This window comes from Archocentrus centrarchus, chromosome 10 (genome assembly GCF_007364275.1).
Source record: "Archocentrus centrarchus isolate MPI-CPG fArcCen1 chromosome 10, fArcCen1, whole genome shotgun sequence".
NCBI lineage: Eukaryota > Metazoa > Chordata > Actinopteri > Cichliformes > Cichlidae > Archocentrus > Archocentrus centrarchus.
In genome coordinates, this window is record NC_044355.1 from 21,109,048 (window position 1) to 21,136,854 (window position 27,807).

The 27,807-nt window shown below is 39.9% G+C and overlaps 1 protein-coding gene across 1 annotated transcript in view; it reads left to right on the forward strand.

Annotated features, from left to right (window-relative positions):
* The window catches only part of unc5a (unc-5 netrin receptor A), a 144,236-nt gene that overhangs the window by 29,038 nt on the left and 87,391 nt on the right, over positions 1–27,807 (forward strand). The window lies entirely within an intron of this gene.

Below are 27,807 nucleotides of genomic sequence, written 5' to 3' on the forward strand. Positions count from 1 at the left end.
CTTGGCATTACCTGCTGCAGACGGTTGCTCAGAAGTTAACAAATTGCACCCTTTTCTCTTACTCACAGCCGAGCTGATGATAGACAGCTCTCATATTTTCTGGGAATAAAAGGTTTTGTGATTTGTTATCAAGTCGAATTCTCATTCCTGAGGAATAAACTACAACAGAGCCGTAAGCGAGATCTGAGAACGATTGCCCCCCCCCTTCCCCAATCTTCCCCACTTAGACAGCTCGTCTTATTATCTCATGAAATGGCAAGGTTACAGTAGCTACAGGTGCAGAGGAAGGTGAGTCTGTTAGCTTTTTTTTTTTTTTTTTTATCTTTAAACCAGTCAACCTTAACAACGGCGCATAGCCACTGAAGTCTCATCAGGCTCTGCAAGGAATAAACATTCTCTTATGTACAAGTTTTGCAATTCAGCGGCGCTACTTAGATGAGGAAATAGGAGAATGTTGAAATATATTAGATGTGTTTAATGGACCTGGAGAAATACTGGGAAAAACAACCTTGGTTACCTCTGGCATTAATATAAAATTTATGAGAAGGATTTAGGCCGATCTCCTGCAGAGCCTTGAGAAGATGTTGCTTTGTCAGTCAGCACACGTTTAGCATAAATCTCTCACTTCTCCTTTTTCTGCAGCCACCTTGAATCTCCCATTCACTCAGTCCTGCTGTTTCACTACGGTTGGATTGCCTCCATTTCCTTGTCTGTTGACGTTTCAAAGGAGTTGGGTCATGTTGTTTGTTTGGTTTTGTGGTTGGGCTTTTTTGGCATAGTCATTATTGAAGTACGCGTGTGTGTGTGTGTGTGTTTTTAATCCAATCTAGAAATCCTATTTTTGGTAACCAAATGGGTACGCAAGAGGGGAGAGTGATCTGTGTGAGTTCATTCATTCATTTGCAGCCAGTCATATTACTTGGATTGTGTAGGTCTTGGTAATGGAAGAGCAATTAATTGCACGAGCCATTGTGATGTCATTCTGTTTGACACCTTTTCCAACATTTCTAAACAGCGGTGTTTAAAATTTTTACTGTAGCTGGTTATTATCTAATTACAACTGTCCTCGTCTCATGGGGATTTGTTCATTTATGTTCTTTGTAATTGCCGGCATTATATTAATGTTGGTGTGGGGTTTTTTTGTTGTGTTTTTTTTTTTTTTCTAAGGCCACTTATTATTAATGACATGTCAGACTTTGGACGTATTGATTGCACCTCATTTGCATTCACATGAAGGTGGCAATAAATTGAGCTCTTTTCCTGAGTACAATGTAAGGCTATTTGCCTGTTAAAAGAGAGGACCATTTTACAGGTTAGCCAACTGTCATTTATCTTACTGTGATTCATTAGCTTAAGCTAATGGATGAGCAGCATATTTCAGCCAGTTTAAGGCAGCTCTCTCGTTTCTTCCTGCTGCCCTAATTGAAATAATCAAACAAATGGTGTTGTTACATTTTCTTTCTAAAAAGTTCACAAAGCCACGCTTTCGAAACAGAATATTTGAAGATTAAAACAAAAACAATTTCTGAGATTTTGTGCATTAAATTAGACCTGGCAGAAAGTATCTTTCTATCTAAATCCTTGTCTTGTCTATATGCACGAAATGCCCCGTCACATGCACAAAGCACAGCGCTAAACTACAAGAGAGATCAAAGCTTCATGGTCCAAAGGTTCCAGCACTGTAGAAAGAGGGAGCTTTAAACTGATTAAATGTTGGTGTTTGTTCAGTCGCATCCAGAGATGATCAGCAGCATGCATCATCAGTGAAGCACAAGTCGCCACAGAATATGGCAATTTCATTATTGAAATAGCACTGCATATAACTCAAATGTATTTATACATCTCTACAGAGGGCCATCTCCTCTGCATGTTCTTGAAAGTAGAATATTTGTTACAGCATTACATTTCTGGGTGCCATCTATTAATTCATTCTGACAGCAGCATATTTAGAAGCCATCCTATTCACTTTGATATCACTAGCTCAAAATTTCTAGAGCACAAAATGGCTGCTGCCTGTACTGTATGTAATTGCACTCAATAGGTACTAAATTCAACCTCGTAAATCAGCGATCTTTCCACTGTTACGGACATGACCTGTATCGGCCTCTGTGCGCGGGCATTTACCCAGGGCTTGTGCACCATAGAGCTGCTTTCCCACAGAGACAAACAGAGGTTCGGGACCCTCGGTGGGGTTGCTCTGAGCTGCTGGAGCTGGTGTTTCTGGACTGGTGTTAGCAGCTGAGAAGTGTTCAGTGTAATGGTTCAAAGGTTTTTACTCCTTAACTGGCTTAAGAGCTATTTTACTTCTAATGTGTTTACTTTTGTTTAAGCTTATCAATATGCACGTATTGCTACCACCACCCCATAATGTAGCCAGCTTGTATAATGTTTTTTTTTTAATTAGACAAATTGCACTCAGTCAGTTGGAGAAAGCAAATGGCATAAAACAGAAGTAAAGTTAATTGCTTTAGAAGAAAGCCAAGTCTTTTAATTAACCTCTTAATGAACGTAGTCACATCAGAGTTGAAGGAGATGCATGTCAAGAGCTTAAGGAAAAAAAAAAAATCCCCAAAACGCTGTTATTTGATCATAAACTTTCCAATGTTCAGCCACGTCCATGTGCTGTTGCCATTCATCCCGCCATCGAGAGAAATGCCACTGTGATTAATTCACATCTGTTAGAGATGTAAAGACTCAACAAACACCAAGCACGAGTCCAACTTCTGCACTGAGGAATGGTTTCCTAATTCCTCCTAACGCACATAGGTCAACCATGCAAAAGAAAACATCATAAATCAAAATTGCTCCAATATATCTTATATTCCGGCCCTTCGGGTAAATGCCATGCATCATAGTCGTCTCTTAGCTGCACTTGTGCCTGAGGGATGCTGCCTCTAGAAGCCATATCGCCCTGTTTGTAGAATTTATTCCAGGATTTACAACTCCTGATAACAGATGGCATTTGTATTCAGTACGACTGTTGATGCAGTATGTACACAACGCTGGACACAGTGACATTAAAAGAAGTGCAAATATGCCGTAGGTGTGACCGCATACATCAATGTATTACACTATATTATATTATATTATTCCTTCTTATTAATTAACTAATTTGCTGCTCATTAGTTAGTTAATAAGGAAATGTCAGTAAATATCGACAGGCCCAGATGACATTATCAGACAGCGACTGTCTGTTGGTTCACTAGTTGATGAAATGACAAACACAGTTCCTGTTTTGTCCGGTCGGTGAGAAGCTTCTTAACACAAATATGCAAATGAATTCTGCCTCTAGGAGTGAATCCACAGATCCCACTAATTTCACTAAAGTTAACTGATTACTGTCACAAATGCTGCTGTGATAGATCCCACAGACTCCACAGATGTCCAAGCTGTCCTGGTCTGCTGACTGAGGGACCCCAATGAATGAAAGACTAATGATGCCCTTATATCATACTGACGCTGATGATGCAGCTAAATTAAAATTTCCTTCAAAGCCAGCAGGTGCATTTGCGCTATCCTGGCTTCACTTTGGAGCCTCTTGACTCTCCAAGAGAAACCCAGGGCTTCAAAAGGTTAACTTAATTGCATAGCACCAGGCTTCTAAATATCTTATCATATAGTGCATCGGCATATCTAGATTTCCTCTGGACCAGGACGGAAAAAGCAAGAGGGCCCTTTCTGCGTTATTAAAAAAAAAGTTTTTTTTTTAAATTCTGGAGGTTGAAGTGAGTCGGAGGGGGGGATTGATTTGACTTTTTCTGCAAATTTCATGGAAGAGCAGTCAGAAAAGACAAAACCATTGTCGACCCGCAAAATAACCATCTGTTCAGTCCAATAGAATTCAGAAAATGGGGGGAAGAAAAACAACACTTACAGCAGGGAGAATCCAGACTGCTCCAGTTATAACCCTGCATGTTCTACACCTGTTTCTTGAGGATTTTGAAGAGGAAACTGTGTCTGGTTTAATCTGCTTTCAGATGAATTTGTCGCTCTGTTCCTCCGGTGAATTACAGTGTTATTCAACAAGGTGTTCATTACTCTGACATTAACATTTACATCGTATTACCATACATTAGCTGCACTGTGTGGTTAAGTATTGGTGATAATAGTTTATTGAAGGAGTGTTACATCTGTGGTACTTATTCAGTACAGCACGGTGTTACTTTTAATTCCACTGTAAAGTCACCTAATGAAATGCTTTGTGTTTCCACTGCCTTATCTTAGGCAATCTATTGGAAATGTAGCGTCTGTGTGTTGTAGTCAGCATTATGGTCGGGTTAACTAACATAAGGGTTAGTTGACAGGTGGCACTTAATGTTCAGGACAGGAGAAAATGTCTTGTCAAATTTGGTCTCAGATGGTCTTGCATAATCCAGGACACATTCTGTGTCATAACATTTTATGATTCAGTTCTCCACATATAAACATCAATCTGTTTGAGATCTGTATTGTCTCCGTATAAAATGTAGCGTTTGGGATCAACCAACTGCTTTTCATACTGAGGTCAACTTCAAATAAGTAAACTTTTGAGATTCTATTTATGATCCGTTTCCTCCCACATGAAAAATCCTCCAAGTTCTGTCACGATGAGATTAAAGACATTGATCCGCAATGGAGGAGAGGGGTAAAAATAAATGCATCACATAATATTAAGTCAGGGGTGGTGCAAGATTCTCTGACCAAGAACAGATTCGCTTTACTCATCATGTCTTCTTTTACTCAATATGTCCCCTGCAGATGGTTTTAACAGATCTTTGCCCGGGTGAATGGGTTGCCTGAGATATGGTAACAAAAAAAGGGTCATAAGAGCTGTAGCTGTGTATCACCACATCTAAATGTGAGAAAACATTTGGTGTGAATGGATTCACACGTGTGAATGTGTTAAAACACTTTGATCAAATGAATTCAAATAGTTCAGTGTGTAAAAAGTATACAACAGAACAAATGGATCCCCCCCCCCCAAAAAAAAAAAAAAAAAAGTATACAGCAATTCAGAAACGCACAGAAAAAGATTTTGGACAAATAATTTTTCAGTGTATGAGGGCATAAAGAAAACTTGCACAGAGATTTGCAGTTACACAACTGTGTGTGGGTGAAAGAGTTCACATAACTCAAGTGTATGTATAAACCCCAAGTTGACAGCTACGGCTTAAACCTAGAAATACAAATACTCGTGTCCCTCATTTCACACTTCACCCTGAACAGCCAATAGAGACGAGATTGATTTAAAATTTGGATATTCCACTCAGAAATATTGTTTTGCTATCCGGTCATTGTGCCAGAGGGTAAGCCTGATTTGCTGTGAGTCTGCAGCTGGAACAAAACGTTACCTTATGGGGAGGGAAAAAAAAAAAAAGTTGTCTTCTCTCTGAGGATGTTATTACTTCTCATTGTAAGCTGGGTTAACAAACCCAAGATTTTCCATCCGGAGATGAGAAGTATGTTTTCTGCTTGCATAATAAGTTAATCTAGTTGCGGTTAGATGCCTGCAAGCATTTCTCGCTGAAGTTAATACAGTATTGCCAAAATTAACAATTACATTGATTTTTGCTCAAAGAAATGGGAACAGGAATTGGATTTGAGTCCTTTTTGAAATAACGTTAATTGAGTTAGATGAACAAGCTGCTAGAAAGCATTCGATTGAAGATAGCTGTCATAATCCAATATCATCCCATCTGCAAAAATCACTGCAGATATTTGATACATGTCAGCATTTGATGTTAGAGCCAGTAACAGTAATGTAGCTACTTTTTGTCATGACTTACATAACACTGTTATCAAAATTTGGTTTGGGGAATTCACACTAAACTCACAACATTTACTTGGTGCAATAACAGATACAGTGAATTAGAAAATTGGGTTTTAACTACATTAGGGATGTGCTCACTGGACACTTCATTAGTTACACCTTGGTTTGGGCCCTATTTTGCCTTCAAACCTTCTTTAATTCCTTGTGGCATGGATTCAACAAGGTGCTGCAAACATTCCTCTGAGATTTTGGTCCATATTGACGGTCCCCTGTTCTCAGCAAATTTGATCTTCTGCTACTGTAGCTTCAAGAGTCAACTTGTTGTGCATTCGGAGATGCTCTTCTGCATACTTTGGTTCTAACGAGTAGTTATTTGAGTTACTGCTGCCTTCCTGTCAGCTCAAAGCAGTCTGGCCATTCTCCTCAGACCTCAACAGGGTTCTCAAGTTGCCCAGAGAACTGCTGCTCACTGGATATTTTCTCTCTTCCAGACCATTCTCTACAAACCATATTGTGCAGGAAAATCCTAGTTGGTCAGCAGCCCATCTGCCATCAAGAACCATATCATGTTCAAAGTCACTGAAATCACCTTTCTTCCCCATTCTGATGCCCGGTTTGAACTTCAACAGGTCATATTGACCATGTCTATGTCCCTAAACGCACTGAGTTACCTGTCTAAATATTTGCATTAATGAGAAGTTGAAGAGGTGTGCCTAATAAAGTGGCTGAGTGTATAATTTTAGCATCAACACAGCAATTTGCATGTGCGTAATAGTCACACTGCAGGATGCACCATGTCAGGGAAATTAACTCACTTGCATGATGCTACACATTCAGATGTGTTACCTTGCTGCTATACATGTGACCATATTTGGTTTCCATACAGAAGGAGTTGGGATTTTATCAAATGAGCTGATGGAATGTAAATCTGACGCCAGTCTAAAGATCACATTTTACATTTAGTCATGTCCTTCACATGGTAAGTGCAGGTGCACATCAGATGACACCCGAGTGACGGGGGAGGGGGAAGCAATCAACTGACTCAAGAGTTCGATCTGGGGATAATAAAGGGAGGTGAGATCATAGACGGGCTCATTTAACTGTGTGACCTGGTTGCGAAAGGGGAAAAAACCTTTACTATACTGTGCTACGTCCTCCAAACTCTGGATTCTGTGAAATATAGTAATACTTCTGCACCAGAGACACTTAAAGTGATCCAGAGGTGCAGTAAGCTAGCGTGATGTGGATCAGGCATACCACCCCCTAGGAGGCCTTTGGCAGCTTCATCCCTAATGTGCTACTGAATATTTCTGTCCACTTCAATACCCGAGGGTTGTATCTGTTTATCCTGCAATGCTGATAGCCTAGCATTGGAGAAAGTGCAAGACAGAAAGGATGTGTCTCTGATGTTCAAACGTCTTCTCTGAAAAGTCTACATTTAAGGTGGTGTTTTTGTAGAATGGATGGAGTGCTTAGCTGCATAGCAAAGCACACATACCAAGTGGGGTAAGAGGCGAAAGCTGAGCCTGCAAGACATTTACAAGATAAATATTACATTCTAGACAAGAACTCTGCATTCCTAAGACGTAGGCGGCACACAATGTTTTCGTAGTGGCATTTCTGTCAGAAGAATGCCAGAGTTGTTATGCATCTCTACAACCACACTGACACGAGTTGTCCTGTTTCTCGAAGAGGATGATTCACTATATGGGAGATCTTTAGTTCCGACTAAATCTTGGCAACAATGAAGTGATGGAGAGACATTGTTATCCAGCAACCTGATATTTTTTCCCTTTTTTGCACTTCACTGCAAACCGCAATGCTTTCAGTCCTTTTTAGAGACGATGCTTTCAATCTGTAGATGCTTTTATATTTACATGATATTGAATTTAACATTGTGATCACTTAGACTTTCTTTATTTAATAAATGTAAAGATTTATGTGTTTAAACTGTTTGCAGTCAAACATACAGCATTATTGTGTAAAGTATGCATAATAGTGATGTGCTACTTTGTATACATTGTGTAATCATTGATGTACAGTCTCGTGACTCTATGCAGTCATGTGAAAAACTAAGGGCACCCTCACTTGATTGATCAGCAAGTATGAGCACATCTTTAAAGGCAGAGGTTTTGGGCAGTTGACACAATGTCACAGTCTTCCTGGGAGTGGGCATCCCAGCAAATTCACCCCAAGGTCAAACTGAGCTCAGAGAAATGACAAAAACACCAAGAGCTATGTCTCAGATTCTACAGACCACAGTTAGCATGCTAAATGTTAAAGTTCCTGACAGTACAATTAAAAGAAGACTGAACAAGTAAGTTTTGTTTGGAAGGGCTGGCAGGAGAAAGCCTCTTCTCTCTAAATCTTTTTAGTGTGACAGCACAGCTTAGGTTTGCAAAGTTGCATTTGAACAAATCACAAGACTTCTGGAACAATGTCCTTTGGACAGATGAGATCAAAGTGGAGATGTTTGTCCATAATGCACTGCACCATGTTTGGCAAAAAGCAAATGCAGCATATCAACATAAACACCTCATACAAACTGTCAAGCACAGTGGTGGAAGAGTGATGATTTGGCCTTTTTGTGCAGCCACAGGACCCGGGCACCTTGCATTGAGTCGACCATGAACTCTATGCCAAAGTATTCTAGGGTCAAATGTAAGGGCATCTGTCCGACACCTTAAGCTTGGCCAAAATTGAGTCATACAACAGGACGATGAACCCAAGCACAGCAGCAAATCTATGACATAATGGCTGAAAAAGAAAAGAATGAAGGTGATGTCATAGCCTGGTCAAAGTCCATATCTCAACCTAAATTGCTGTGGCTTCCAGTAAACCTCAGTGAACTGATGCAACAATGTAACAGACTGATAGTCATACAGAAGACAGTTATTTCAAGTTATAAGGTGGTTCTGCAAGCTGCTGAATCATGGGGTGTACTTAGTTTTTCACAGGACTGCAGAGTACTGTGAAAGTAAGTTATGGTTGTGTTAAAATAGTCTTTACATGTGTTGAAGCAATAATAGACGTGAAATCTACAGGCAAACTAGAAAGGAGTATTCAATACACTGTCAGTTGGCTTTAATTGCAGCGAATTCGTCAGCTAGCCATTTTTCTGAGGAATTCCTTTTTAAAAAATTAAAACCTGTTTTGGTATGCTTATTCTAAAAATACACCTATTTTAAGCTTGGTTTAAATCTGTCATTTTCTGTCTGCCTGAGTTACAGTTTACACAAATTCAAACCAAAGAACAGCTTGAACAGATTTCTGTACACAATCACACAGTCATTTCTCGAGTTCTGTTTTGTGGATAATCTATAAATAGTCAGCACTAGTTACAGACAGGAGCCAGCTGACATCTCTTCTTAAAGCATTTAAATGAAATCTCATTCAAAAATTGTGTTTATAATACTTCCTTAGTAAAGATTTCCAATGCTACCATTTATAATGGATTAATAATTGCAAATTTGATTGACCGTTGCACAGACCTTACATGGAAAATGTATTTCTAGGCTTGGAATACCAGTGCTCGTTGAGTGAAGAGACCTCCAGAAACCCCACTGCCAGGGTTTAAACTTAGTCCTTTAAACTCGCCTGCTCTTCTATCCCTTCAGCTCGACTGTATGTTCTTATTAAGGAAGTCATTGCTATGCCGGTAATTATAAAATTAGAAATTCACCACTAACAACTGGCCCCAGATTAACATTTTAATAAGTATTCACTATCATGACTTTTGGATTAGTATCTAAGTTGAAGTTAGTTACACGTACAGTATTTATAATCACATCTATTAGTGTTATTAAAAATCACACAATCAGGCTTGCTGCTTCTCCCGCATTATAACCTTGCAGTGGTGGAAATAAGTATCGTGTCTGTCTCGGGTGTGCTAGTATAAAATTTTTTGCTTTCCAGCTCCTTGACATCTTTTAAAAAAATGACTCATTTGTGAAAATGGGGAATAATAAAAGCTAAAAGATGGTGTTTTTCAGGCTTTAATGGCAGTGATAACATTGAAGATTTAATGTTGCTCCTTTTAGGCCATTTCTTTTATTTTTTAGTTAAGTGTTCTGTCCCTCATTACGATGTCAGTTAACTGAAGTTTCTGCAAATGACCTTGGCCAGCATCCAGCTTCATAGCTGTCCTGTCAAAGCTGGAGGCATGCCAGCACACTGGGCTCGTTGTCCACCCAGAACCGGGCAGAGCGTCAGGTAGACCAGTCCCAGTGCACAGTTTGAGGGACAACAGGCTGCCGACAGCCTATGCTAATGCCCATATGTTCACGACTGCTGTCGGCTCTGGCTCCCCTGGACACCTAGCTGCCATTCAGTCATGTCATTCAATAACCATCAAAACTCGCAGGGCTGATTAAGACCCCACAGAATATGCATGCCTGTCCTTAGAAGATATTTAGACTCATCTTCAGCCTTCCAACTTCAAAGCATATATCTCAAATCAACTAATTTTAATTATTACAGTCGGCCGCAGAGCTTTTTGTTGTATATTTTTGTTTCCCTCACAGTCTCCCTCTCTCCCATTTTTCACTCGCTCACGGTCCCGCTCTCATCACATGCTCAGTATCCACTCAAGGGGCTAATTTTAGCAAACTTAATTGCATGTGTGTAGTAGTCTATGTAAAATGCATTCTAAAGACTCAGAAAAAAAGATAATGAGGTCCAGTGAAAACGCAGTGTGTAATTGGCAGTTTATTCACTGTGCCATGGAAAAAGCATGGGTATCTTTTTTTTTTTTTTTTTTAAAAAAGCATGGGTATCTTTTTTTTTTTTTTAAAAAAGCATGGGTATCTAAAGCATGGAAATTTGGTCCCACTGTTGTCTTATATCAATGTGATTATCATTTATTTTGAATGTCTTTTTTTTGGTTTTTTTTGCTGCTGCATGTTTTTTTGGTAAATGTACTTTTTGGATTCTGCTTGTAAAAAACTGAAAAATCCTGACCATCTGCTAATCCATAATCTTACTTTGATGTCAGTTTTGCTACTACTCAACTTCAAATGAGCTGTACGGAAGCCAGGTATTGTAGCTGGGCTGTCTTTGTCTGATTTAAAGCTATTATGATTTGATATATTTGAGTATTTCATGTTCCAAGTTGTTTAACCAAATGCATCTGTGTACAACGGTGATGGAAAATTTATGACTTGCTCGTTTCTGGCACAGTGATTCTTAGAGAGCCAGCAGACTTGAATATGCTTTGAAATCTGAAAAATGGTACATTTTATGATGGAGTGTTGTGTGTAATTAGTCATGAAAGCTACTTGGTGATGCTTGTAAACGTGAGCCGTTTCTTTCTCTTTTGTGTGTGTGTGTGTGTATACTCAGGCTAGATCTCATATGTGCTGCCTGCCACAAGTTTGGTATCCGTGAATAGTCCTCCAGGGGCAAGTTTTCATTTCTTGGGGAAAGAGCTACATTCCTCTTCCCACATATGGCTTCTGTGTACATATTACTCCCAGTGGGCCAATCAAAGTGGGTTTGCACATTCAGACTAGCAGCTTCACAATGTTTTTATCTGAGCTTAATCACAGACCATGCAATGTGATATTCTCTTTTATCCTGTACTTCACGCGGTCATAAACTGGTGTCCGTAAAGATCACAAACACACCCACGCAGTGCCCTTCCTCAGGTGATTAAATGCTTGTCAGTGATCTCCGTCACAGTGTAACTCTTGGAGATGATCCCTCACTGTTATTCTTATGGCCGAAGCCATATGATTTGAACTCAGTGCCATTGAACCCTTGGCGGATTCAGCCACAATGAGAATGGAAACATTACAATGTCTCCAAACTGATTTAATGGACTGCCTTGTGCTGTACCGCACAAGGGCTTGGGCCGAAATAGAAGCCTTTCAGCAGAGGAACATTAGTACTGCTGTGCTATCTGTGCTTCTGTGTAATTCTCCTACACACTATATTTATTTAGTGTACCTTTGGCTCTCATTTATTCCATCTATGCCCCCAGCCCCATGAAAAGCAAACAATTATAATACCCTTAAAGTACTGTATAAACACAGAGCACTTAAAAATGAATCATATTTATTTGTACTTCAGCTTCTTAGCATACAATTATTTCTGCCCAAGCACCATCTGGTATAAAAGTCATCTCCTATCTAGCCATATTAAATCTTCACTTAGAGCAGGTACTTTTTTTTTTTTTTATTATTAATTTAAAAAAAGTCATAACATAATTCTTATCTTAAAACATCAATCAGCAGTAGATGTGTTGAACAGTTTCAGATAGAGAAGATACAGTTTTACATGTTTTAATGATCCCAGTGTTTTGTATCCAGTTCTTTAAATGAAGATAAATGAAGCTGCTCTTCTTTTTATTTATGGTACTGTTTTCCATTTCATTAGTTACCGTACTGTAAACTCCCATTATCAGACTTGGTTATCTTTAACATAATATAACAGTCTTTCTCTTGGCTTCATGACTGTATTAGAGCTGAATTTGCACACACACACCCCCCCCCCCCCCCCCCTTCCCACACACACACACACACACACACACACACCAGCATTGCATCCGAATCTGTGAACTAAATCAATAGTTAAGGGCGCGAGCTGTCAGTCAAAAGACAATATCGCTGGTGATGCATTCGTTTCTGTCATCTCCTTCATTGGTTATCAACATCATATTGACAAATCACATCTAAAAAGACAATACTGAATGTCAAATCAGAGAGGCTTTCTATTCGCAAACAGCTCTGGCGTAAACACAGAGAGGGTGCCTCTCCAGGCATTAAAGCAGCAGTTGCAGGAGAGTTTCTCTTTAATTCCGACTGAATTATATAAACCGAAATCTAATAAGCAACTCTGGAATATCATGGCTTAAGATGTGTGTTACACAGGACAATGCCCGATAGTCTGCAGCAATAATGAGCAGAAACTCCTGGTCCTCTAATTGCTTGCTGGGCCTCTGTATGGCTCATCAGAGAGGAGCTTAATTGGCCATCACTACCCATGCAAGCATGAGGCTAAGGCTAGCCCTGTTCCTGCCTGCTCACTTTTACCAAGATGCTTACAGAATAAGTAAGCAGCTCCATTCATTCTGTATTGCTGTCACTAATGAACACGGTTTAGCCCGGAGGTCTTGATCATTGTGTCCCACTCCGTCTTACTCCGTCGCGGTCTCACCGCGTTTGTTGTTTTGTAACTGCAGTTTCCTGGTGTTGTTCCAGTGTTTGGTCTTTTTTTTTTTCTTACTGTTAAGCATCAACGTAATGAAGTGCTTCCCGGTTTTGGTATTGGGGTCTCGAGCGCAAAGCTGACTCGCTGGGAGATAAGTGTCTTCAGCTGCTGGCAATCAATTTATTTGCCCTCTAATGTTGAATACGTGTGTGGAATGAATACTGAATGACATGAAAAGATGGAAGAGGAAAAGGAGGTTGATATTGCTGTCTGTGTGCATTCCTTTTCTCACTGAGAAATGTTCCTTTCAGGAGAACTACACAACTCTCCATGGACCATTACACTACCCTGAATAATACAATCACATATGAGTTTGGAACCTATTTCAATAGACACCCCAGTTAATGTTAAAACATCAACAAAGGAATGACATGATTTTTTTCATTTCCACACTTCAGCGCTTGTACATTATTTGTTTTTTTTTACTTTGTCTCTGCAAGATATGAAACCCCTGTGAAGGGGGTGCGAGTCTTATGGTTTTAGTGGGATTTTAGAGATGACAGACATTCCTGAAACTGTCCTTGGAAAAGTTGTCCAAACCCTGAAGAAAAGAAAAAAAAAAAGGCACCCACAGATAATGCAGTATTGATTGGTACTTAAATCAGTTTGATAACCGCTTTGTCAAATCAGCTCTTTTAACAATCAGATTAAAGCTTTTAGTACAATCGATCGGGGAGGGATTTCAAATCTACAAGATGACAGTTACAGAGGAGCGCATTGCTAAAGCCCAGCCACCCATGAAAAGGATCTAGGGCTGCATCCACTGTTTACAATCACTTTTCTTATACGGGGCTGCTACCATACAGAAAGACAATCTGAGAGCAATAGCTGGAACAGAAAGAATATAGCAAGGAATGATAACCAGAATTTTGGCCTGAACAATTGTATGACAATAGCTGTTCAGGTAACAAACTACAAAACATTCTTCACAGTACATCACACAGATGTGGCAGCCTCATCTGCACAGATCTGAAGAAAATTGTAACATTTTCTTTTTTTTTTTTTTATTCTTTGTGCTCCTGGATAATAGAGGTTGTGTAACAGAGTTCAACTTGTCTGTTCCCTTGATGTCTCCCAGAACAATACTGCGATATTGATTCTCGCAGCCAAATCTGAATTAATGTCATGCAGTATGACATCCAGATGAAACAAATGCCACCTAAAATGCCACGCAGAGTAAATAAGATCACCCTGGCAGTGGCCCGATCATTACAAAATAAAACACTCCGCTGAGATTAGCAGCATTTTAACTCCAAATGCAAGGTGTTATGCTGTTGCATGCATATTCCCCCCCCCAGTATTCTCAGTTAGCATGCATCTGGGAGAAATTTTAAGTGGCTTTATGAGTCACCTCATCAGTTGGAGAAATGGAACTGGAGAATGGAGGTATTGAATGGTAATTGCTGATATTCTCTATATTTGATGTTGAAAGGTACTCTCTTGAGCCTTAATTCTGGTTGCCAAGTCAGCGAGAGGCGACTGTGAGACTGTGCTAGCTTCTCTCCTGGGCTTCTTAATTGGCTTTGTTATTGCAGACCTGTGCAGGGTGAAGGCAGTGAGGGAGATTCTGAGCTTTGGTGTATAAGATACAGAGCTTTCGACTGTGACCCTCCTCCCAGGGGCAGAGTGTTCACAGCTGCTCTCTCTTGAGAAGGTGACCTGGCTTTGGATCCCTCTCTGCGCTTCTCCCTAAGGACCCACCCCCACCCACCCACACACCCATTCTCTCCCACTCCCCTGTCATTCGCTCCCTCCCTCTCAGAGGTCATTTTGTACACTGTCGTGGAACGTTCTCCTCCCCTCCCCCTTTTTCTCCGCACCCATCGTTTTTTGGCCCAGCGGGGAGTCGCTAATTCTCTCCGCTCTGCAAATTTCCACACTTTTCCAGTGTGGGATGCCAACGCCTCTTCAATGCCTCACTCTGGCATCACCACCCATCCCACCAACACATACACGCGCATTCATATAAGACACTATTCTACACACTGACATGACTCCACCCTCAGTGGGCTTTTAGCAGTGAGAAAACAGGGGTGCCATACGTGACAGTCATAACAGACCAGCCCTGTGTTATTTCGGGTCCTGCCACAGAGGCATCTGATGTATTGCAGTGATGTTCACTGAGCAATTCTTCTTATGACCACTCTTTTCAAAACCTTAAGAATAAATGTCTGGCACTAGCAGAAAACTCTTAGGGAAGGTGTGGGTGTGTGTGTGTGTGTGTGTGTGTGTGTGTGTGTGTGTGTGTGTGTGTGTGTGTGTGTGTGTGTGTGTGTGTGTTTGAGTGCAAAAGGAAGTGTAAGTACTAACTTGGTGTTATTATGTTATGGCATTGAAATAACACGTGCAATCAACTCCCCATTGTCAGTTCTTGACCCATTTCTTATTACAGCTTATTATCATTAGCAGCCATGAGGGCTGTTCCAAGCGAGAACTAGCGAGCTTCCATCTAAATTACAAATACAGTATATGTAGGCAAGAAAAAACAAACCACATAAGATACATTTTTAATACAACTTTGCAACGACGTCGTCTTCTAAAGAGCTTTCAAGTAGACATTAGCGTACATGTGACTTGATTATGCAGCATTAGTCTATTTATTACTAGGGAACTGCTTTTGAGCTGTCACAGCTAAGACTGTCTCGCTCCTTGTAAACACAGCTTTGGAGTCCATTTGCGGAATTAAAGTTGCAAATGAGCGGTTCTGGAGTAGGCCAGGAGAGGGCTGTCAGATAATCATTACATACTATATTAATGCTTCTCGTTGGTGGTATTAAATGATTGTGATGTCTTATTTAGAATTGGAGCTATCTGGCAAAAGAAAAAAAATTAATTCCTGAAGATGGGATATGTTAATTTGTTTCCCTGTATAAATTCCTTTTGTTTATAATAAAGAGAATCCTTCAAGTGTTGTTTCTGTGTCTTTTTGTTGATAGCATTAGTGGAAGAAGTATTTGTATCCATTGTTTTAAAGTGAAGGTCGAGTTAAAAATGAAATGCAAGAGTGTGTGGGGAAAAAAAAAAAATACTGCAATCAGTATCTTAAGTAGCATGAGTAGCATCAAGGCTTACTTAAATTACAGAAGTAAAAGAAAAGCATACTAATTTAGAAAAGTCAGTTTTAGAACATTATACACTGTTCAAAAAATTAAAGGAACACTTTTTAATCAGAGTATAGAATTAAGTCAATAAAACTTGTGGGATATTGATCTGGTCAGTTAAGTAGCAGAGGGGGCTGTTAATCAGCTTCAGCTGCTTTGGTGTTAATGAAATTAACAACAGGTGAACTAAAGGAGCAACAATGAGACAACCCCCAAAACAGGAAGCTGATTTACAGGTGGATGCCACTGACCATTTTCCCTCCTCACCTTTTTCTATTTTTTTTTTTTTTTTTTTTTAACGAGTTTTGCATTTGGCTAGGGTCAGTGTCAGTGTCACTGCAGGTAGCATGAGGTGATACGAGGTTGCACAGGTAGTCCAACTCCTCCAGAATGGCATATCAATATGGGCCATTGCCAGAAACCATGCCACGCCATCAGAAACAGACTTCATGAGGTTGGCCCGAGGGCCTGACGTCCATAGAATACCAGAATTGGCAGGTCCACCACTGGAGGCCTGTGCTTTTCATAGATGAGAGCAGGTTCACCCTGAGCACATGTGACAGACGCGAAAGGGTCTGGAGAAGCTGTGGAGAACATTATGCTGCCTGTAGCATCTTTCAACATTACTGGTTTGGTGGTGGGTCAGTGATGGTCTGGGGAGGAATATCCATGGAGGGATGCACAGAGCTCTACAGGCTCTGCAACAGCACCTGGACTGCCATTAGGTATCGGGATGAAATCCTTGGACCCATTGTCAGACCCTATTCTGGTGCAGTGGGTCCTGGGTTCCTCCTGGTGCATGACAATTCCCGGTCTCATGTGGCAAGAGTATATAGACAGTTTCTTGAACATGAAGGAACTGATACCACTGACTGGCCCCCCACGCTCACCTGACCTAAATACATTAGAACATCTCTGGGACATTATGTTTCAGTCCATCCAATGCCGCCAGGTTGCACCCCAGACTATCCGGGAGCTCAGTGATGTCCTGGTCCAGATCTGGGAGGAGTGCCATTTTGAGTTGCTGCAATGAAATTTCAGTAAAATAGACTAGCCTGCTGCATCATTTTTTAACTTTGACTTTCGGCCCTCTGTAGGTTGATAATTTCATTTCCATCAAATGATTCTTTCGTTGCTCACACATTACCCAGTCCATATCAGTAGATATCCAGCATGATTTTTTTTTTTTGAGCCTTGAATTAGTAGATATGTACTCTTATATAAATACTTGTAAGATTAATGTTGCAGCTGGAGTTATTTTACAGTATATGCTACCAGGATGCTTAATCTGTAAAAATATTGCTTAACTGATTTATGTTAATAGTCGAAATTATCAAGTGGTAGGGTTATCATGATACTTCATGAAACTTAAATTCAAATTTGATATTGGTACCCAGTAAAATACTCAATAGCATTTTCAATACCACATAAAAAACTGACAAAAATTTAGAGGCATTTGTTTACTAAAGATTAGAACAATACAAACAATGACACTATTATAAAGTGTGTGTGTGTGTGAGACCAAATCTAAGGTTTATGCCGCAGCTAAATAAACAGTGGTTTATTTAGTATTTAGTTTATTCGGTATGGACCAACATCGCGTATATTTCTATAATGGTTAATCCACCAGTATTTGCAAGCTCTTTAATCAAATATTTTTAATACTAAAATATAGTTATGCACGAATTTTCAAATTTACTGTTTTATAAAAAAAAAAAAAAAAAACAAGCTGAAAAAAAATAGCAAAGTCACAAGCTGTAATTAGTAAACATGCTGGTGACAATAAACTGAGAATGATGGGAACTGAGAGTATGGATGCAAATGGATGGCAGCATTGATATCCTGCCTCTTGTGAATACAGCTTATGTGCATCAGCAGTCACATCTGCAGACTCTGAATACAGCTAGATTTTAGTTGAAAGGCGTAGCTGAATGTCTGGCTTTTCCGCTGTTTAGGTCCCTTGTTTCAGCCTAATAAAGAATCAGGACCTATTTTACAAGGGCCTGGTTGTTTATTATGTGGTTTGACACATGGTAGCTTTCAGGGGGAGAGAAATTATACGTAACACTTTATTAAATACACTGTATAAAAGTTAATGCACTGAAGCCTTTCAGGCTTTTTCTAATGCCTTGTTTATGACATGAAATATTAAACATTTAAAGTTTGCAGTTTTAAAATGTCATATTTTAACCCTAGTGCTTTTTAATTTTAACAATCTCCAGCATATGCTCTCCATATACATTTCAAAAAAATCCATTTGTAATTAGGTTCCTGTGCTAGAATTCCCTTTTTGTTCTCCATTTACAGTGGCTTCTGCATTGGCTTCATCCTGTACCACCAATGAAACCAACCACAGAGGTGAAAGCAATCATCTGAAAAGCACTCAGTGAGGCCAGAAACTTGATCATGTTTCAGCTCGGACACATTCATTACAAATGCAGCATAAGTCTTCATTAATGAGCTGGAAAAATGGCAAGTAATCAAATCTCTGCAACATATGGAAAGAGGAGCTAAGGTAGGACAGTTAAGATGAGTACAGGACAAGAGGGGGATGGTTGGGAGGGGGTTCTTCAGAGAAGTTGACTGGTTTAAGGCCCTGAAGCTTCTTCGTTGTATAAAATATAACCTCAAATTAGCCCAGTCTAATTCCTTTTCATGCATTAGAGATGTGTGCCACTGGACAAGCACAATAGGCCTGTTGAATAACTTTAGAATCCCTGGAGCAGTGCTCCTAGCATTTATTGAATACAGTGCACTTATCCAGATGATTGCCTTTGTCCTACTCTTTTGTATGAGTGTGATATTTAGAGCAGTACAGCCTAAAAATCTAAATCTGCTGTCAACACAAGAATGCCGCAACTTTATCAAATGTAGCCAATAGAGCAGTATCTAATTTAAGGCCAATTGTTCTGTGAAGAGAGCTAATCAGTGACAGGTTTTAATACTCTGTTAACAGAGCGACATTAAGTTCTGTGTGCTTAAAATTGTGAGCTGATGATTTTTATTTTTATTTTTTTTTGTCCTTGAGTAATGCAATAATACTTATTAAAACAGGATTTTGAATATAATATTGTGAGATATGTTGGATTCTGTGCTGGTTCACTGCAGCCTAATGTACAGCTCTTCAGAAAATCGAACTACACGTTGTCCAAACTGGAGTAAATGTGCAACCTGCTTCGCTTTGTTGCCATACGCTGTATAAAGTAACATGAAAATCAGTTAAAACACTGTGTATTGATTTGCAGAAGGATATTTATTCCGTGAGTCACGGTGTAATGAGTAATGGGCTGTAATTGTGTCTAGCTTCCTGATAATGCTAACACATTAGCCAGTGTTCTGCCTGTTTAGCCAGCTGGCATTTCCTCATTTTCACTAATGACATTTGGTGCTCTGCTATTGGTTCTCCAGTTCATCTTTCAGTTGATGTAAGCTTTCATTTGCATTTATTTATTTATTGTAAAAAAAACACATTCTGTCCAGTAACTTGTATCACTTTGAAATTTTTTGGGCATAAGTATGATGGGTTTGCTAAGACCTCAGCAACACATGCCTAGAGACTGGTAGGCAACCTCTGGTTGCAAGGGAAAACTGTGTAATCTTCAACCAGCTGGCGAGTGGTTGATAAAGGTAGCTGGCTGCCGCATCACTTGCAAAGAGGGTGCTGCTCCAAAAAAAAATCCCTGTTGCTAAAGAGATTTCTGTGGTTACTTCTGTGGTAGTTTGTATGGAAGACACTGACTTGTCTGCAAACACTTGGCAACTACTCACCGTGCGATAGAGAAGTTGAAAAAGTGCAACACAAACATTCAGAATAAAAATTGTGCCTTAATGTTGCAACCGGTACACTTTTACTTTGAAGGTGAACATGCTCCATTTCCAGTTTGTGTCACAGTTATTTCACTGCTGCTCTGAGTAAGTTGGCAACTGTTTGCAGACAAGTAGGCAACTGTTTAAAGATTGCAAATACTTAGTGACAGAGGAAATCACAAGGAGGTTTTTGGTCCAGCATCTTAAACACCTTTGTAATCAATATTACCTACCTTCTGATGACCTCCAGCATCTTTTCATTAAAAAAGGTATAAAAATAAAATGCATTCTGTCAATTATGGGTTTTGGCAGGTCAGACATAGATTTGGAAATTAAGGAAAGAAAGTGTAGTTGGTGTATCTCTAATATTGTCCTGGTGTAAATTTAAAAACTTTTTAATGGCATGAGCTTCTCATTGCTGTCATGCATTCCTGTTTGATCTTCAGCATCAAAATCCTGAAGGGTATTTATAAAAATACAGTTTGCACTTTTACACTTTTGATACTGTACTTGTTGCACACAAACTCAGCGTGAATCAGCCAGGGAGTTTTTACATGGGGTTCGGAAATTGATAGGAATAATTAAATATTCCATTTTCTTTGAGAAAATCTTCTGCATATATTTGTTGTTAAAAAATAAATTGGTGTGCAGCTCCCAGCTGTGTTGCTGTCCATGTCTGCTCAGAAAAATCACAGCAGGCGATTCCGCCAACATCATGGTACTAATTTATGGCATGGCTTATGCTAATGCATTGTTTAAAGGGGGCATCTTTCTCTACAAAAAGAGAAGGAATTTGTGTCACATTTCAGGCTAATTAAGCTATTTTGTAGGTTTAGAAATATGTTCCATAAACAATCATCAGCAGGTATTAGAACTGTTATTTTCTTAATGCCACAGACAGAAGGTATGACCATTGTAGCCTCCAGTAATCACGTCTGCGGGGAAGACGTTAGTATGCAGAACATGAGACAACTCGATGCATTTTTATGCAGTGAAGCACATTAGCCAACCTTTGCCTTCCCCTTTGAGACTCTTGATATCCCTGTTTTGATTGTTAAATTCATGTCAGTGTCTTTTCTTTCCTTTTTCATACAGATGAGACCATTTTTCTCTCAGTGAGATTCAGCTTTTTCTTTGGTTTAAACTACACAGGAAGCTGAAAACCCTTAAGGCGCCACTGCCTCCTACATTAGACACTTGTGGGTGTATCAACTCTTTCTCAATCGAAATTAGATGTATTCCTGTTGGTGTTGCCTAAGAATCTTGAGTTATTTCTTTGCAGTTGTTAATCCTCTTATATATTACTGTTTTAACATTTTTAGGTTGATGAAATATTGCATAAATTTCAGAGGGTACATTTAGGTGCATTTGAACAAAGAGACACTCCAGCATTGATCAGTAATATGTCAGCCAGTGAGTAGTGTTTTTTTTTTTTTTCCATTAAATTCGCTCTTCTTTTTTTTTCTTTTAGTAGTCCATAAATGTCAAGATCAAAGTTTTTTTTAAAGAAATAATTATCCTTCTTTCTGTCACTACAGTCATTGTTACTAATAAAGCAGTCTGCCTGGGAATTTGGTGGCACTTCTATTGTGGCTAAAACAAACATCCTCAATGTAGCTTCTGCTGTTAGTGAGAATGGAGTATTACTAGATGTGAAGTACAATTATAAAGTAGGTGCAATTAAATTAGAATTTCATCACACACTCACATAATTACCTTTTTTATAGGTTACCCAAAAGAGGAAAGGAATTACTTTTGTCCTACTTTCAGTTTCCCTACAAGAATCATCTCATAATTCTTAGCTGAACGTGTCTATAAATGTTCCACTTGATGAGAAAGTGGAACTAGGAGCTAATATACTGAAGTGAATGTCAATCATGCTCAAACACTGACCAATATTGGAGTAATTTTCCACAAACTTTGCGGGTGCAATGATTGTGTTTTCCCGACACACACCCATAAATGTGCACCCCCCCCCCCCCCCCCCCCCCCCCCCCCCCCCCCCCCCCCCCCCCCACACACACACACACATAATTCACAATCCCATTATTTCATGTGCAACAATTCACTGCTTCTTATAGCAAATTAAATGGAATGGCTGCAATGTCAGATATTGCACTGTAACAACTCCACAGTCGGGCTGCTGCATTATTGCTGTGGTCACTTGTTTTCCTCGTTTTTCTTTTTCTGCACAACAGTTAAGCGTTTTAATGATGTACTCATCATAGATTGCATCACCGGAGTGGTTATCATGAGGTATAGCAAAGGAGAGTTGTTTCCCATTTTATTTGGTGCATTGACTTTTTTTTTAGCGGGGAAAGATTGTAACATGAAAGCACGGCCCCTTTGACTGATTGTACCAATACAAAGGTGCTCTCAGTTCTGGCCTGTCGATACCGACGTGCTCGGCTGAGAGATAAGTTCCCTCATGATGGAGCCACGTGCTCTGTGCTGCTCTGCTTGCTGGGCGGTGAGGCTTTTTCAGGACAGAGTCGGTGAGTAATACCACGTGCTGCCTCTCATTGCAGCCGATTACTTATCTATTGATTGAAGCCAGCGTTGTGCAGATGGATGCCTTTGGAGTGTGACAAGTGCTTCACCAATCCCGGAACCTAATTCTCCTTAGCGTCACTCTCTGTCCATGTTAAATAATGTCCTGTCTCTAAGTCACCGGGATTCACTCGCGATCAGTTGCAGCAATGGCAAAGGGATCCATCTTGATTGGTTGTCTTCAAGCCAAAAGATCTGTGGACGCAATTACATGCAGCCACTCCTTGCAGCAGCTGGTGAGATGTAGTAAATGGCATTAAGGACTGTGAAAATCCTTTAAATACACTTTCCTCCTCCTCTTCCTGCTTCATGGTTAGAAAGCAACGAATTCCCAGCGATCTTTGAAAGCAGCCTGTGAGTAGCAGAACCCTGTTTCTGCTGCTTATCACTTTCACTTAAGCTGCGCGGGAGATTCAGTCACGTGCACTCAGATGTGGTACACACAGCTCCCCTAACACCTCAAAACACAGTGCCAGCCTTTTTATTGTTCTCACTGAGCATGGGATAAACAACAGTGCAGCGCAGCATCCGGTTCCTTGTCCTGCTGAGGGCTTCTTTCACTGGAAAATATACCTGAAGTCAAAGATTGCCTTCCTCACTGATCTACTCCTGCATTTGGAAATTTGAGGTAATGTTTTCTTTGCCTCCTCCTCCTGTCAGGTTCTGGCACAGGTCCATGGTAGCCTTAGGCCAGCCAAGTCAATCAGTTGTATAATCTCAAAATGTTAAGGGTGACCCAGCCAGATGAATATTTAAGATGAGTCATAATTCATCTGACATATCAGACTAGTTGCTATTTTAGGATTTAAGGCAGATAGTGCACAGGCAGTCCAAACACTGTATTTATAAACTTAAGCCATTTCTTATGGCTGCAGAGTTTGCACCAACATAGCTTTAAATTAGTTTATTCTGGGGGGAAAAAATAGCTGGATTTCAAACAGACTCACTACTGGACAACCCTGCTCTTTATGCCATAGCTCTAAAATGGCATTTACTCCCCTCCCTCGTGTGCTTTACATCGACACTTTACTCACAGTAGGCAGGTGAAAAAAAAGCCAGGTGTTATAGCAGAAGCTGACTTCCTGTCATTGTCAAAGAATAAAGTGGATTTTTTTTTTTGTTGTTGTTTTTTTTAAGCCTTGAATAAATGTTCATAAAAGGACATCTAGAGTTACAACGGGGTGTTTTTCCAGCTGTAATGGTAATCTCTCTGTCAGCAGTACAGCAGCCAAACACCTTATTCTTAAATCTGCAGCTTCTGTCACAGCTTAATGTGTTTTTGGTGCACTAATGTTTATAATTTGACAACTGAAAATGAAATGTTTTGATTAAGTGGAGGTGCTGATACTTTTTTTTTTAACTTTTTTTTTGCCATTTTGCAAAAAAAAAAAAATGTGGCTTTACACTATGTATATGTTGTCTTTCCAAAACATGTCTTCACTTGCCTAAAATCCAGTGGCGAGACTGTTGATGCATTTGTGGAAGGGTCGATAATGCTTCTTTTTTTGTTTTGATTTTAACATCTGATTATTTCACAATGAAGATGTCAAATGTTACTGTGTTTAAAAAAAAAAAAGAGGGAGAGTGTACAGTCCCTTTTATTTTTTCGTGAACTGGCTTTGAGCTGTTAGCCCTTTTATTAAATCTTCTAAATCAACCATTATTAATTTGCAAACAAATCTTAGAGGGATTCAAAGAAGGAGGATATATTTTTTTTTTTAAATCAAACATCAAAGCGGCTCATTTTCATAGAGCAGCCCTTTGGCGTAGAAACCACAATAGGATTTCAGTGTTGGTTCAGGATGTTATTGCTTTCTTGTCTGGTATTTATTTTTAGTAAGATTACATTTTCTTTCAAATTCTGTTTTTTTTTTTTTTTTTTTTTTCCGCCCACTTGAGGTGTTTTCCATTTGCACTTCCCCAAAGTGCCGGAAAAAACACCCTTTGTGAGTGACTGGTCTTTACTTAAATACAGGCCTGACAATAGCCGGACACCGTAGACTGTCTATGAAAGAATACAGTGATAACTGAATATCCCGCTGAACTGGACCATTTGCCGTCTCAACTGTCTCATTTACCATAGATTCGCCTTGATGATTTCCTGCTGAAAATCAATGATTCACTCACTTTCAGAATAGCAGCTCCTCTGAGGGTGTTGGCTAGGTTCTCCCAGTGGCAATGATTTCAATCAAGAGGCATGCGAATTCTCCTGCCTTACACAATAGAATAGAACAGTCTCTAATAAATTGGACAAATAAGTCATTTCTCTGTGGAAGATGGCTTTAAATTGATTCATGTTGCAACCTCTCAGCACACACATGCATTCTTAGACACATGCCCCAAGCGTGCAGATGCGCAAACACCGTACGTGCACACACATTTACTCACTGCCGGTGAAGGTGCGTTTCTGCTTCGTGGTTACTGTCGGGCTCCAAGCATTAGAGTAACGTAGTGCGGTACTAAAGGCTATCCCCCGCATACATACAGGCACTTAACAATGTTGACCTTTAACAAGTGCAGGCCTGCATTTTGCAATACTTGCAGCTTATAGCGTCAGAGGGAGGAGAAGGAAAGGAGGGAGAGCAACCTTCAGAGACTGTAGGGGAAGGTGGGCCATGCAAAAGCTGCCGTAAATCTGCCAGCAATGCCAGAATGGTTTTCTATAATGGTGCACTGTTTTTTGTAAATTATTCACACTAGTAGAAAGGTAATCACATTATTTTTGTGCCAATTGTTCTAGTTTTGATTATATCGTATAAGTTCACTCTAAAGTAATAAGTCATTATCGACACAAACCGCCGCAAGTGTGCCGGCCAGACCGCCGGCTGCCGTTGTGCTACTCTATGTTAAAATGTTCATCATTTGATTTCTTCTCTCTGAACTGAGTGCTCCATGACCCAGTGTGATTTCAAACATGCCAGTCTCCTCAAATCACTTTTGTTATAAAATCATGCGAGTAGGACTGAGTAGATTCAGATGAAAACATGTGTTCCGGCATGTTTTTCTAAAGGGGATGACTTGTTCTCTTAATTTGCAGCTAAGGGATACCATGTAGTGGTGTTTTAATCCTCTGCAAAGTGCCAGCAGTTTTAATCCTATATTACCATTCAAATGAGAATGCGTTATCCCCGCACAACTAATCTTCAGTTGTTACCGACATGTCTTGCGTGTGTGTTGACTAACCAAAGCTGTGTGATGTGACTTGAGTGGACTGTTGCTTTCTCTCCTCTCTCGCTCTCTCTCTCTGCCGAGATGACGTAAATCTTACGCTACGACTTGCAAAGACATGTGAATGAGGACGAGGATTAAAACTGCTTGTGGTCCTGGTCTATTAAAGGCACTGGCTATAAGAAACAAAGGGAACTCTATATCATACTTTGTTATGGGCAAAATGACTCCATAACTCTAATTTTTACCAATAAGGTCACACAACCTTAACACTGGTTCTGAGCCTGTAGTCATATGCTGTGAAGAAATCTTGTTGCAGGGGCCTGCTTTTTTTTTTATTAATGGAGGACTTGCTGCTCCTAGCCAGGTGGAAGCGGAGCAGTAATAAATGTGGCCCAATATATCATCCGCAGCACATTACAGGGAAGCTGGGGTGATTATTCATGCCGGCAGGGGCATGAACAGACCTTTCAGGGGTTCATGGGCTCAAACTTTGAAAAGGGCGTCTCCCTCATCTTTCTCAACAGGGTAGGTAGAGTCTCCCCATGTCTGTAATATTGTTGTATCTGGTAGATTGTATTTGGATAATGGCAAATGTCTTGTGATTTTTCTTTTTTGTTTTTTTCTTTTTTTAGCTGATTACTTGATGAGTCTGGATTGGCTTTCACGTGTATTTATCAGGGCCCTTTGTTTGTTTTTCATCCACTTACAGTAATCATCATTGAATTCTTTAACCTTAATCATCAGTGTCAAATAAAGCAGTGTGCAATTTGCAATGTTCAGGCTGCATTGTTAACTCTTTGGACTGCAATTGTAGAAACCATTCTATTAAGTCTCACTGAATCCTAAATCCTAGAATTAGCTTCTCAGACGGGTGTAATCAAGACTTCAATTACCACACTTGCAGCGAATCAACTTTTTTCCCCCCATCAGCCACATTCTTGGTCTCAATTAAGACCCGACAATTCTCCATTCGTTTAGCGAGGGGCCGGTGAGATGATGGTGTTGCGAGCAGCATGACGCAGGGTGAAGGTAGTTGGAGCGTTATGTTTGGAGCAGCCTGTGTTTACTATCTTTTTGTGGCTATCGGAGCACACACAGAGACAGATGAGGCACAACAGCTGGCTCTAATGCGTGTTGGGTAGGATCAGCCCAGCCCAGTCAGAGCACATCAGTAGACCCATACGTTAGGTGACAGGGAGAGCACTAAACTGTGCTCGTCTAGCAGGTGCCACGGGCCCGGCCCCAGCACGGGTGATAGGAAAATAGGCAATCTGTCTTTTCACTGCAGAGGTATGGGGGTCATTTAGGTGGTGGTGGTGGGGGTTGTTGGGTTGCCACCGGACATCAGAACTCTGATTCTTCACAAGAGAGAACAAAATATCATTTTAATGCCAGACATTTATATCCTTGACTAGCAGCACTTTCCTCAAACCACTGCAGGTGGTCGCTGACTTGATGGTCGGCCTCCAGTGTCTGGCTGAACTTGACATTATTGATCAGCCGTGTTATGAGATTGATTCGCGCTGCCGTGCTGATTAACTGTTTATTTACTTAAACACGTTTCTGATATAATAGTCATTTTTTTCTGCAAGCATTGTAGTAAATATTAAGATTTGTGCACTAATATGCAACTCTTTGCATATGTAGCTGAATTGATGCTGGCATACATTTAAATATTTTGATACTAAAATGTTAATACCTTTGAGCAACACAATATTAACACCAAGCTGTCTGACGGTATAATAATGCAGTGTTTTTTATTCAGATTTGACAAACTGGCTCTGTTGCCTGAGTCTATCCATGTAACTCATTAGAGCAATATCATGTTGCATTAAGTGCCTCATTTAGCACACAGTCAACATTTAAAAATAAAAACTATAGAATCCAAAGAGGTGATTTATGGAGTTATGGAAGAGCAAAGACTCCCAGGATTGCTGATTTGCACATTAAAATCAATGATTTATTTGTGCTGTTGTGATTATTCAGTCATGTTGTGGTTTGGACTTTGATTGTTTTGTGTGTGTGTAATGTGGTTTCCATTGTTTGTATTCCTTTATCTGGCGAGGCCACTCTGATCGAGACTCCTGTACTGAATAATAACATCAGGCCAGTTTTTTATGTTCACTGTGGTTTTTAAAATGCTTTAAAAAGTAAGATTAGAGGAATTCACCACAAAGGCTGAGATCTCATCAAGGTCCAAGGGGGAAAAAAAAAAAATTA